The 13652-nt window shown below is 44.8% G+C and overlaps 2 non-coding genes across 2 annotated transcripts; one reads left to right on the forward strand and one right to left on the reverse strand.

Moving 5' to 3' along the window:
• Positions 1 to 3164: 3164 nt before the first annotated feature.
• Trnas-cga (transfer RNA serine (anticodon CGA)) lies at positions 3165 to 3239 on the reverse strand. The gene has a single exon. It is a non-coding gene; the product is annotated as a tRNA-Ser (tRNA).
• Positions 3240 to 3517: 278 nt separating this feature from the next.
• Trnas-cga (transfer RNA serine (anticodon CGA)) lies at positions 3518 to 3592 on the forward strand. The gene has a single exon. It is a non-coding gene; the product is annotated as a tRNA-Ser (tRNA).
• Positions 3593 to 13652: the final 10060 nt, after the last annotated feature.

The following is a 13652-nucleotide window of genomic DNA, read 5'->3' on the forward strand; positions in this document are numbered from 1 at the left end:
AGTTGTACAGCCGACTTTGCCAGCGATGGTTCACTGACAAGTTACGCTCTCATTTGCCGAGTCGATAGTTAGCATAGCCTTCAGCTACGTCATTTGCTACGACCTAGCAAGGCGCCATTATCATTTGCTATTTATATCGTGATGCATGAACCGACAGACCGATGTTCACCAATTATGGATTAAAGTTAAGTATTCCAGAAGCTACGTACCTTCTTTACAAGACTCAACTCCTATTACTGTTCCAGACCTCACGCCAGCCTGCGTGAGCTTAAACGCGTGCCTTTCGGCTTCCTCTCATAGTGGCTTGGCTGTCTTGCCAAGTCACAACAGATGGTGTAGACCAAAACAAAAAAATGTGTAGTAAACATAGGCTCTAATTGTTGTGAGAGCTTATTCAATGACCGCGATACGTTTCACAATAGCGAAGATTAGCGACTACTCATAGCTCTTGACGTATGCATTTTAAAGCCCATTTCTGTTGGACTTTTTTTCTTGTTTTGGTGGGTAATACCACCTCTGTAAGTATTCGGCACTTTTTGTTAATACCCTCTATAACTCTGGCGTGTTCGCTGCCAGTCTACGCAAGCACAAGCGCTGCAGTTATCTGCTACGTGCTTAGTTTGACCCTTGTCTGTTCAATAGCCATACCTGTTTTAATTTTCCAATTTTAATGGGTATTTTACCCACATTGTCTCTAAACGATGTGATAATCTCAGCTAGTGATGAATGGAATATGGTTCAAATGGCTCTGAGCACTATGGGACTTAACTGCTGAGGTAATCAGTCCCATAGAACTTAGGACTATTTAAACCTAACTAACCTAAGGACATCACACACATCCATGCCCGAGGCAGGATTCGTACCTGCGTAGACTGTAGCGCCTAGAACCGCTTGGACACTCCAGCTGGCGAATGGAATATGTTTTACATACCTTAACCCAAGTAAGTAACAGTTTTATTCTCAAATTAAGAATTATCCTATTATATTCATAATTTGGAGCCATATAATTTTTTTAGGTAATACTTTGTTCTTCTGAGGAAGAGAGCCTTAGTGATATCGACACCTGACTCAAGTCTAAAATTCACAAATTCCGGCCACCGATTAACTGTTTTCTCCGTTAATTGTAATCTGCTAAAAAAGAAATAATTCTTCGTGATAAGAGACGTAAGGAATGACTGGTTCCAGTCATATTCGGAAACCAGCATAGACGTAAACAGAAGAGGCTTGCTTATAGTTATGATTATTCCTCGTAAGTAATACTATTTCTGTTTCTTACCTTTTCTTTCAGTCGCATCTTCGTTCGCGTGCAAACGCTGTGCTTTCGGTGGGTGCAGCCACCTTTTTATTCCTCGAGGAACTTGAAAAAATGACGAGCATGAAGCGCAGACTATATACACTCCTGGAAATGGAAAAAAGAACACATTGACACCGGTGTGTCAGACCCACCATACTTGCTCCGGACACTGCGAGAGGGCTGTACAAGCAATGATCACACGCACGGCACAGCGGACACACCAGGAACCGCGGTGTTGGCCGTCGAATGGCGCTAGCTGCGCAGCATTTGTGCACCGCCGCCGTCAGTGTCAGCCAGTTTGCCGTGGCATACGGAGCTCCATCGCAGTCTTCAACACTGGTAGCATGCCACGACAGCGTGGACGTGAACCGTATGTGCAGTTGACGGACTTTGAGCGAGGGCGTATAGTGGGCATGCGGGAGGCCGGGTGGACGTACCGCCGAATTGCTCAACACGTGGGGCGTGAGGTCTCCACAGTACATCGATGTTGTCGCCAGTGGTCGGCGGAAGGTGCACGTGCCCGTCGACCTGGGACCGGACCGCAGCGACGCACGGATGCGCGCCAAGACCGTAGGATCCTACGCAGTGCCGTAGGGGACCGCACCGCCACTTCCCAGCAAATTAGGGACACTGTTGCTCCTGGGGTATCGGCGAGGACCATTCGCAACCGTCTCCATGAAGCTGGGCTACGGTCCCGCACACCGTTAGGCCGTCTTAAGCTCACGCCCCAACATCGGGCAGCCCGCCTCCAGTGGTGTCGCGACAGGCGTGAATGGAGGGACGAATGGAGACGTGTCGTCTTCAGCGATGAGAGTCGCTTCTGCCTTGGTGCCAATGATGGTCGTATGCGTGTTTGGCGCCGTGCAGGTGAGCGCCACAATCAGGACTGCATACGACCGAGGCACACAGGGCCAACACCCGGCATCAAGGTGTGGGGAGCGATCTCCTACACTGGCCGTACACCACTGGTGATCGTCGAGGGGACACTGAATAGTGCACGGTACATCCAAACCGTCATCGAACCCATCGTTCTACCATTCCTAGACCGGCAAGGGAACTTGCTGTTCCAACAGGACAATGCACGTCCGCATGTATCCCGTGCCACCCAACGTGCTCTAGAAGGTGTAAGTCAACTACCCTGGCCAGCAAGATCTCCGGATCTGTCCCCCATTGAGCATGTTTGGGACTGGATGAAGCGTCGTCTCACGCGGTCTGCACGTCCAGCACGAACGCTGGTCCAACTGAGGCGCCAGGTGGAAATGGCATGGCAAGCCGTTCCACAGGACTACATCCAGCATCTCTACGATCGTCTCCATGGGAGAATAGCAGCCTGCATTGCTGCGAAAGGTGGATATACACTGTACTAGTGCCGACATTGTGCATGCTCTGTTGCCTGTGTCTATGTGCCTGTGGTTCTGTCAGTGTGATCATGTGATGTATCTGACCCCAGGAATGTGTCAATAAAGTTTCCCCTTCCTGGGACAATGAATTCACGGTGTTCTTATTTCAATTTCCAGGAGTGTATTTCCATCACGAGTAGGGTTCTGAAATATTTGTTCTAGGAAGTTTTCAGAGAAGGCGTTTACTAACGTTTCGCAGGATGTCTTGTCACACCCACCACTAACAAAACCATAATTATGCCAGTTGATTGTCGAATGATTAAAGTTTCCCTCAATGATTACATTATGATTATGGACCTTATGTACAAGCGAAATGAGATTTTTTCTATGTTTTCTGTTACATCAGGAGGTGAGTCTGTTGGTCGATAGAAGGAAACTATTACAAATTTAGAATGAAATTTCTAGAATGAAATTTCCACTCTACAGCGGAGTGTGCGCTGATATGAAACTTCCTGGCAGATTAAAACTGTATGCCGGGCCGAGACTCGAACTCGGGACCTTTGCCTTTCGCGGGCAAGTGCTCTACCAACTGAGCTACCCAAGCACGACTCACGCCCCGTCCTCACAGCTTTACTTCTGCCAGTACCTCGTCTCCTACCTTCCAAACTTTACAGAAGCTCTCCTGCGAACCTTGCAGAACTAGCACTCCTGAAATTTCATTCTAGAAACATCCCCCAGGCTGTGGCTAAGCCATGTCTCCTCAATATCCTTTCTTTCAGGAGTGCTAGTTCTGCAAGGTTCGCAGGAGAGCTTCTGTAAAGTTTGGATGGTGCGAGACGAGGTACTGGCAGAAGTAAAGCTGTGAGGACGGGGCGTGAGTCGTGGTTGGGTAGCTCAGTTGGTAGAGCACTTGCCCGCGAAAGGCAAAGGTCCCGAGTTCGAGTCTCGGCCCGGCACACACTTTTAATCTGCCAGGAAGTTTTTTATTACAAATTTGAAGTCCACTCTTAAAACTGAGTCTTGCCCAAAAAATCTCACATGCAGCTTCAGTTTCTATCTCTCTGGATTTGAGCTTATTTTCTACTGCGACAAACACAGCACCTCCATTACCCATTTTCTCATCCTTTCGGTTTACTCTTAAATTTTCCTCGAAGATCTCACTACTGCCAGCTTCAGGTTTCAACCAGCTTTCTTTGCCTAGTGTTATATAAGCCTCAGTACTTTTTAGGAGCGCCTCAAACTCTGGCTCTTTATTGCAAATACTTCGTTAATTAACATCCAGGATTTTAATACTCTCACGTGTGGGAGTCATTTCTTTGGGTCTTACACTGATACTTGTGGGCTTCCTACAGCTATCGTTATCTAGACGGGCTTGAGATTCGCCTAATCCTAAAAAGAAAAGACCGCATATGCACCCCACAGTCACTCAGCTATCTCTGATGTGTAGTGTGCAGTGTCATTTTCCTCAGCTGGATGTCTCATTGTTTATGGGAGGATGCTCACTTAGTTTTCAGAAAGAGAAACGACAAAGCATGAGGAGCAGTAATCGAAAGGAAAGGCATTAATAGATGTCAGCTGAAAGTGCGATTTTGCATCAGGCACATGTTCGAAGCAGGGAGTGCTTCTTCCTATACAGACAGTATGTTTTTGGCCTGTGAATATTACGGTGCTTGACTCGCTTTCGGGAGGGGCGCAGTTCCAACGCCCGTTCTAAATGTTTGATTTGTCTGAAGTGCACAATTTAACATTTTTATTTATTTAAAGCAAACTGTCAATCTTCGCAGTACTTTGAAATTTAATCAAGTTATAACTGAATATTTTTGCAGCTTTCTTCAGGTAAAACTTCGTCACTCGTAACTCTATCATCTGAAACAGTCTGGGAATGAATGTTACTTTCGTAGTTCATAAAGAATGAAATACTCTCCGTCTCTCTTCGTGTTCTAATAAGCTATGCGGTGCTGTAAATTTTCAGGCGTAGGCGTAGGCGTACGAGGGAGCCTGTTCTTCACGCTAGAATGACGGTCCCTCCACGAACAGTCTGCCGTAGCTCCTCCCCGTGTTCTAGATGTGTCTGATATTTCTGGACCCCGAGGGAATTCCCTTGCTTCCTGGTTCCATCAACTTGAGCAGCAGTATAAATAGGATGTTCAGAGAACTCAACGCGCTGACCTCGGCCGCCACAGCATCGTCAAGTTCATGTTACATTCCACTCGCTTTCTGTTGCTCTACGTATAATGACTTCAAGTAAATTTAGAAATCATTTCAGACTTACGGTTTACTTTGTGGATTGAATACTTCGAACGCAAATACTTAAGTCTTCAGTTCCATAGAGTAGATAAGTAGAACGACTAGCTTTGTGGCCGGCCGGAGTGGCCGTGCGGTTCTAGGCGCTACAGTCTGGAACCGAGCGACCGCGACGGTCACAGGTTCGAATCCTGCCTCGGGCATGGATGTGTGTGATGTCCTTAGGTTAGTTAGGTTTAATTAGTTCTAAGTTCTAGGCGACTGATGACCTCAGAAGTTAAGTCGCATAGTGCTCAGAGCCATTTGAACCAACTAGCTTTGTGTGTCTCGAAAATTTCGCGCATTATGCAGCTTCTCTATCTTCTCACTGCACACGTTCTCCAACTTCCATCCATTCCTTCTGTGCAATACGGGCTACGCGTAGCACCAGACAGATCTTCACTCGCGGGCAACTGCACACAAATTCGATCGATACCTGAGAGAGATCTCATAGCGGAGAAAAAGTGTAAAACTCAGTGAACTACATTCATAAGGGGGTACATTCAAAGGTGATGTGTTTCAAATAGATCAGAACCCTATTTAAACTCATAGAAATAGTCTTCATTCCATTGTACTGTTCAGACACGCCTAAAAGAATCTTCTATCTAGTTGAAGAGCAAGTAAAATTAATGAAGAATAAACTGAAAATTGTAGGTGCCAAGGCATGGCAACGGATCCATGAAAGTTTTCCGTCTAGAGGTAAACAGGTGTACCTTTCATTTGAGGGCTGATAATGTAAGCTTGATGCGGCCAGAAAATGTATCCGTATCTTTGGCCACTTATACTGTGTACAACTAAATCTGTGGATGATATATTAAATATTGCGTCGACAAATATTTGTATAATTCGCATAGTCCAACTTAATATTAATCCGTGATCAAACATGAAAAATGTTTTTTGAACCTCACGTCCATACGTTAAGAGAATTTCGACATCAGCGAGACGTCATGAGGCATGGCAGCACTTTTTGCACTTAAAGATGCTCTGGCAACAATGACACACGTGCGACATGAATACTGACGCTAGGATACAGTGTGAAGACCAACACGTGGCCAGGGAGCACTTACCGTCGCTGTTGCTGCTCCGCCGGTGGCGCACAGAACATCAGTGCGGGTTGTCACATCCCCTGTGGAAATATTAGATGCAAATAGGCACAGTCTAAATCTACATACATACCCCGGTAGCCACCGCACGGTGTGTGGCGGATGGTACGTTGTACCACTAAAACCATCATATGATGTGTGACAGAGGGTACGTTGTACCACTACAAATCATTTCTCTTTGTGTTCCACTCGCACATAGAGCGACGAAAACGACTGTTGTGGTAGATACTTTTATGTGTTTGTCTATTTTTTGTTTGTCTGTTGTCGATGTATTATGCTCGCAGTAAAAGGTCGTAACAACGTGATAAAATTGTCTCTGACAGTGCTGTTAATAGAAATACTGTTTGTTGCGCGTCTGAAGAGTCTTGGGAGAGACGGATGGATATTTTTAGCAACTATTCATACATGAGATTGCAGGTTCGAGTGCTGTTGTCTTCGTCTCTTCCCGTACACGTCGCATTCAATCTGAAACAATTCTGCTATTTCAATACTTCCAAAAATACTAATAAAGGTCGTGACGCTCACCTTTGTTGTCATGAAATAATAACGGTTTATTGTGTCTCTTGTACAATTCTCCACATAACATCAAAAGAAGCGAACAGAAAACTCTAGTTACCCTTAGTTACGAGTAAACCACAGAGAGAGTAATATTCCGTGTCAACGATATAATTATCATAGAGTCTCTCAGATAACGTCTTTGCCACTTAGTTTTCTCACAGTCGATTCAGTACATTACATATTTATTACACTACACTGTCTCCGTAAGGGACCTAATTTCTCTTATCTCCGTGGTCCGTACACGAAATGTACCTTGGCGGCTGTAGGGCCATTCTGCAATCAACTTCAGATGCCGGTTCTCTTAATTTTGTCAATAATTTGTGGACGCAGCTCTTTTTCTCGACTGAGATTCGCAAAATATCGTGTGCTAAAGGATTAACAGTTTCTCTTCGGCTGCCCACGTAAGAGACTTTAAGTCAGTCATCGAGTGAATACATACTAGGACCTAGTCGACTTGTAAATCGACTATTTGAAATGTAGCTTGATGAATTGAGTACAACTCCGCAGTTAATATCGACGCTTCAGTAGGCAACAGGAAAAACTTTCCACGCCCTGTTTGATTACCAAAAAATGTTGCTCTCGCAGAGATACATTTTGCAACCATGAAAGGAGTATACTGGGGCACATTTGTATGTGGCACCCGAATATGATTTTATAAACTATGTATGTCTTTGATAGGCTTTATATCGCAGACCCAGAGATACTGCATCTGGTCTGAGATTATTATAGTGTTGGAGTAAGGAAACGCTTGGCGCACAGTTGTAGGTAGCTGTTTGTGAGGGAAAGACAATGGAGTAGGAAATTTTTGTGGTGTGCTGTGTGAAGCCACCAAGTGTTAAATTAATGTAGGTGTGTCAATATTGTTGAACTTGGAAGCAGAAGTCTACATGCAAGCAAGGTAAAGATGTTAAATAATTATGATTTTTGTTTTTGCCAGCGCGATAGTATAGATGAGTTGGTCGATAATTTATAATTGTTGAGTAACCCCAGAATGTACGTAAACTGTTTTGATAAAAAGTCTAGTTAAATATTTCACTTTGTAATGTTTCTAAGATTTGTTAACAGAGGTATATTTAATTTGATGATTTGCGTTTATGTTGGATTAATGAAGTTAGATAACACTTGCTGTTTAAATCTCATTGTTTGTGAATCAATTGTGAGTAATGTAACTCCAGTTGTCAGACGTTTTTGAAAAGACAAACTTAACTTGCAACAATATTTCTAAAAAAAAATCAGTGTTAGTAATTTACCACAATCAGTACCGCCTCCCTATCCAGGTCATATATTTTTAAAGAAGTTGGATTTTCTTAAATTTTCTCGCTTATCAGCCAAAAGAATTTCATGTGAATTTTAAAGTATTATGGCCAGCATTGTATACTGCAGAGCCTGTAGATAGCATATTTATATTCTTGTGAGAGACCAGAATATATCGCGATCCACAGTTGCTGCTCTAGAGGTACACTTTAATTTATTTGTTACGTGCACAGGGACCAAAGTTATCGGTCTTGAATAGGGCCAGAGGATTCAGTGCCTAAGGGGCTGAATGTATTTTGTAGTGACTGCATTTCTTTATTAGTATTGGGAGCTGCATTGCCCAATCAATTCGTGTAAAGTTTTGCTAACAATAACACACAGTAAGAACACCACTTGCACTTACAACACACAACACACAACAATTCGAGTTCAGTACTCATTCCACAGATCAGACATTCATTAACGTAATCGTGAAGTTTATTATTTCAATTTTTTTAAAACGTTACAACCATCCGTGTACAATTTCCACCAGTCATGCCAGTCAGTGTAAAAGCAGTCAGTTCACTCGGTGTTACGAATGTTTCAGATACATGACCATCATATATAGCACAGTGAATTTTTGAAGGTATATCGTTTGCTTGACACCATATGCCCTCCGCGAAACTGATGTTAACATTGTGCTTCCGAATGTTCAAGGATTTCGCCATACTAGGTGACGTTTGTAAGAAGACATTTTCCGAATTTCTAAGCAAATGTTGCAAGTTTGGTCAGCTTGATAGGGAGAGGCTACAAGTCAGAGCGAGGAGTATTAGCTAGCTGTACAGCAGTGCCTAATTAACGACACGGACTTTGTGAGCTCTAACTGAAACCAAAAAATTCCGTTTGTTTCCGAGGAAACTTTAAGCGTAGAGTCTTGGCCTTTAAACTGTTATTTTGTTTTGGTTTTGTGGAAATTATCAGTAGAAGTTGCCAGGAGTTAGCAGTGTACATATATCAATCAAGTGGTCGTATGAAACTTCCTGGCAGATTAAAACTGTGTACCGGACCGAGACTCGAACTCGGGACCTTTGCCTTTCACAGGAGAGCTTCTGTAAAGTTTGGAAGGTACGAGACGAAGTACTGACAGAAGTAAAGCTGTGAGGACGGGGCGTGAGTCGTGCTTGGGTAGCTCAGTTGGTAGAGCACTTGCCCGCGAAAGGCAAAGGTCCCGAGTTCTAGTCTCGGTCCGGTACACAGTTTTAATCTGCCAGGAAGTTTCATACCAGCGCACACTCCGCCGCAGAGTGAAAATCTCATTCAAGTGGTCGAATCTTGGATCGTCCTCGGAGGAGTTAGGTAGTCACCGATATTAAATAACTGATTTTTCCAGTGGTGAGAAGTTTAACCCTGTCTGCGAGCCAGTCTTTTAAACTGGTTCTAACAGTGTAGCAGTGCAGAGAATTAATCTGGGTCTGCCAACAAACTTATCTGAGTAATTCTGTGGATCAGTGCGTCGCGTAATTTGTCTCACGCTCCACACTTGGAATGGATTCGAGCCCCGGCAGCGAGTGAGACATTAGGAAGTTGCGGATCTGCAAGGACGAAAGGAAAGAAACGTTTCATAGGGCCCTCATGATGCAGTATATCTGATGGATCTCATATATCTCTTACGGACATGAGAACAGGTCTGCAACCTGCGACTATCCTTTTGCCATAAGCCATGGAACAATTACGCTGTTGTTGGTTCCTGAGAGTAAATTTTCCCAAAAGACAGGAAAAGGGGAGTTTAGGGTTCAACGTCTCGTCAATCACGAGGTCATTAGATATGTAGAACAAGCTTGCATTATGGATGATAGGAAAGGAAATCGGCAATTTCCTCTTCAAAGAAACCATCGAAGCTTTTGCCTACAGCTACTTAGGGAAACCACAGGAAACCCAAATTTGGATGGCCAGACGAGGATTTCCACCTCTGTTCTCACGAATCCTATTTCATTGTCTTAGAAACTGTGCCACCTAGCTCGGTGCAAGACAGAAGATCAAATAAATCTATTGCAGGTACTCAAGGGTTATGCAAAGAGTAACATTACATGTTTAATACACTCACAGCAATGGCCATCCAACATGATAAGATCATACCGGGTCGTTATAATTAAAATGCAACTACTCACAGAGGCCCAGTGCGCGCTGTAATTACCGTCAGGCAGCGAAACTTCGTAGACATCCAGCCGAGTACCGCAAGTCTCTAGAGGAACGGAAGGTTCCAAATGATTGGAAAAGAGCACAGGTAGTCCCAGTCTTCAAGAAGGGTCGTCGAGCAGATGCGCAAAACTATAGACCTATATGTCTGACGTCGATATGTTGTAGAATTTTAGAACATGTTTTTTGCTCGCGTATCATGTCGTTTCTAGAAATCCAGAATCTAATATGTAGGAAGCAACATGGAATCCGGAAACAGCGATCGTGTGGGACCCAACTCGCTTTATTTGTTCACGAGACCCAGAAAATATTAGATACAGGCTCCCAGGTAGATGCTATTTTCCTTGACTTCCGGAAAAGCGTTCGATACAGTTCCGCACTGTCGCCTGATAAACAGAGTAAGAGCCTACGGAATATCAGACCAGCTGTGTGGCTGGACTGAAGAGTTTTTAGCGAACAGAACGCAGCACGTTGTTCTCAATGGAGAGACGTCTACAGACGTTGAAGTAACCTCTGGCGTGCCACAGGGGAGTGTTATGGGACCATTGCTTTTTACAATATATATAAATGACCTAGTAGATAGTGTCGGAAGTTCCATGCAGCTTTTCGCGGATGATGCTGTAGTATACAGAGAAGTTGCAGCATTAGAAAATTGTAGTGAAATGCAGGAAGATCTGCAGCGGATAGGCACTTGGTGCAGGGAGTGGCAACTGACCCTTAACGTAGACAAATGTACCGTATTGCGAATACATAGAAAGAAGGATCCTTTATTGTATGATTATATGATAGCGGAACATACACTGGTAGCAGTTACTTCTGTAAAATATCTGGGAGTATGCGTACGGAACGATTTGAAGTGGAATGATCATACAAAATTAATTGTTGGTAAGGCAGGTACCACGTTGAGATTCATTGGGAGAGTCATTAGAAAATGTAGTCCATCGACAAAGGAGGTAGCTTACAAAACACTCGTTAGACCTGTACTTGAGTATTTCTCATCAGTGTGGGATCCGTACCGGGTCGGGTTGACAGAGTAGATAGAGAAGATCCAAAGAAGAGCGGCGCGTTTCATCACAGGGTTATTTGGTAAGCGTGATAGCGTTACGGAGATGTTTAGCAAACTTCAGTGGCAGACTCTGCAAGAGAGGCGCTCTGCATCGCCGTGTAGCTTGCTGTCCAGGTTTCGAGAGGGTGCGTTTCTGGATGAGTATGGAATATATTGCTTCCCCCTACTTATACCTCCCGAGGAGATCACGAATGTAAAATTAGAGAGATTCGAGCGCGCACGGAGGCTTTCCGGCAGTCGTTCTTCCCGCGAACTATACGCGACTGGAACCGGAAAGGGAAGTAATGACAGTGGCACGTAAAGTGCCCGCCGCCACACACCGTTGGATGGCTTGCGGAGTATAAATGTAGATGTAGATGTAGAACGCGTTAATGAGGAACCCATATACACTGGAAAATAGCTCCGATTTTGGTTCCTAGGTGCAAATTCGGAGCAGTGAAGGCAAGAAAGCCATACAGAAAAGTTCAAATAAGTGAGAATGGCATAATGTTGATTTTATTATTAACCGCCACCTTCACAATATATGCCCAATGAGCACCATAGACGTCGTCAAGGAGCTGCACCCGTAAAACGACTTGATCAAACAGTTGCTCGCACCAGTTCCGCTGGAATGTGAGCAACGTGTTCCTGTATGCTGGCCTTCAGGTCAGGTAGACACTGACAGTGTCCCTGCTAAACGCGTTCTTTTAGATATCTCCAGAGCCAAAAGTCAATTGGATTCAAAGCAGGTGATATTGCAGACCATGCCTCTGGAGAACCTCTGGAGATAACACATTCGTGGAAGGTTGCATTAAGCAGAATTTTCACCAGGCGAGCTATATGAGGTGTTGTCCCATTTTGAATGAAAACAGTGATTTCCACAAAGTTGCTCTCTTCCAGGACAGCACTCACGTGATGCACAATGAGGTCTCGATAACGTACAGACGTCACGGTACACCTGACAGGCCCTCTGGGTGTATTCTCTTCAAAGAAGAACGTACCGAGAGTATGTGTGCGCAATGGCTCTTCGTGCACAACATGCGGTAGAACAGTACCCCAGATTCGACCACAATTCCGTGTATGCACTGCACCCTGTAATGTAAAACGTGCCTATTCATTCACAGAATATTGTCCGGCCACATGTCAACTTCTATCCGCACCAGAAAATGAAGAGCACTGTTTCTGTGGATCATAAGGTTTCAGTTACTGCACCATCTGGGTCTTGTTCTGATACCAGTGTAAAATAGACCGAAAAACTTTCTGTACTGTTGACCATGGAATGAACACTGCACGAGCATTACCACTACCTGGGGTATTGTATTGTATTGTATTCAACCGGGCCCCTAGAAACGACGGAGAGGCTTCGTCCCGCCGTAGCCCTCAGCGGTTCACAACCCCACGACAGACCACAGCAGTCCATCCGCCCCACCCCGAACCCAGGGTTATTGTGCGGTTCGGCCCCCAGTGGACTCCCCCGGGAACGTCTCCTACCAGACGAGTGTAACCCCAAATGTTTGCTTGGTAGAGTAATTATGGTGTACGCGTACGTGGAGACAGTGTTTGCGCAGCAATCGCCGACATAGTGTAACTGAGGCGGAATAAGGGGAACCAGCCCGCATTCGCCGAGACAGATGGAAAAACGCCTTAAAAACCATTCACGGGCTGGGCAGCGCACCAGACCTCGACACTAATCCGCCGGGCGGATTCGTGCCGGGGACCGGCACGCCTTCCCGCTCGGGAAGCAGCTCAGACAGCGCGGCTATCCGAATGGGCTACTACACGGGGTACGTGCTACATTGTCACTTAAAGCAATAGCAACCTCGTCAGTAACTTTCATGCTTTCCTCTTCCGGTGCCACACCAATCTCACCCGTGATTTCGAATTTCATTAATTCGTTTAATGACATCAGGTTTCCCCTCACAAATTTCAATCGGCGAAACTCTCTCAATGCAGCACTGTAATTGCTGCCATTCACATAAAATAGTTTCACTAACAGCGCACAATAGCCATACTGTGTACTCACGATATGGCTTGTCAAATACAGTGCGGATGTCATACCGTCATACAAACAATGTACAGCGCCAAATTTGAACCTAGTGGCCAAAATTGGAACTGATTTGTTTTTCAATTTAAATAGGTTCCGGACTGACGCATTGAATATCTACCAAGATCGCTGCCATACGATAATTACAGCCCACACAGGGTCTCAGTGAGTAACTGCCATTTAATTATAACCTCCCGGTATATCGTGTCCTGATACACTTGACTGGTCTGGTCTACCAGCTCACCGCTGTTAATAATTAGAGCAAATTACACTACATTTTGAACTAAAAGCAAACCACAAAGAAAAATGAAGTCATTGTGATCGAACCAGACCAACTAATTAGTCGCACAACACATTCTCCTCACCAGAGTGGGGCAGTCATTCCTCCGAAGGCATCAAACACAACTATATACACTAATCAGCCAGAACATTATGACCACCTACCTAATTCGATCAGATTCAGATCTGGCAAGTTGTTGGGGCGGGGGGGGGGGGGGGGGGGGAGAGCACATCTACAGGAACTTGCCATTGTGTTCCTCGAACCACTCCATCACAA

The sequence above is a fragment of the Schistocerca cancellata genome, chromosome 4 (genome assembly GCF_023864275.1).
Source record: "Schistocerca cancellata isolate TAMUIC-IGC-003103 chromosome 4, iqSchCanc2.1, whole genome shotgun sequence".
NCBI classification, from domain to species: domain Eukaryota; kingdom Metazoa; phylum Arthropoda; class Insecta; order Orthoptera; family Acrididae; genus Schistocerca; species Schistocerca cancellata.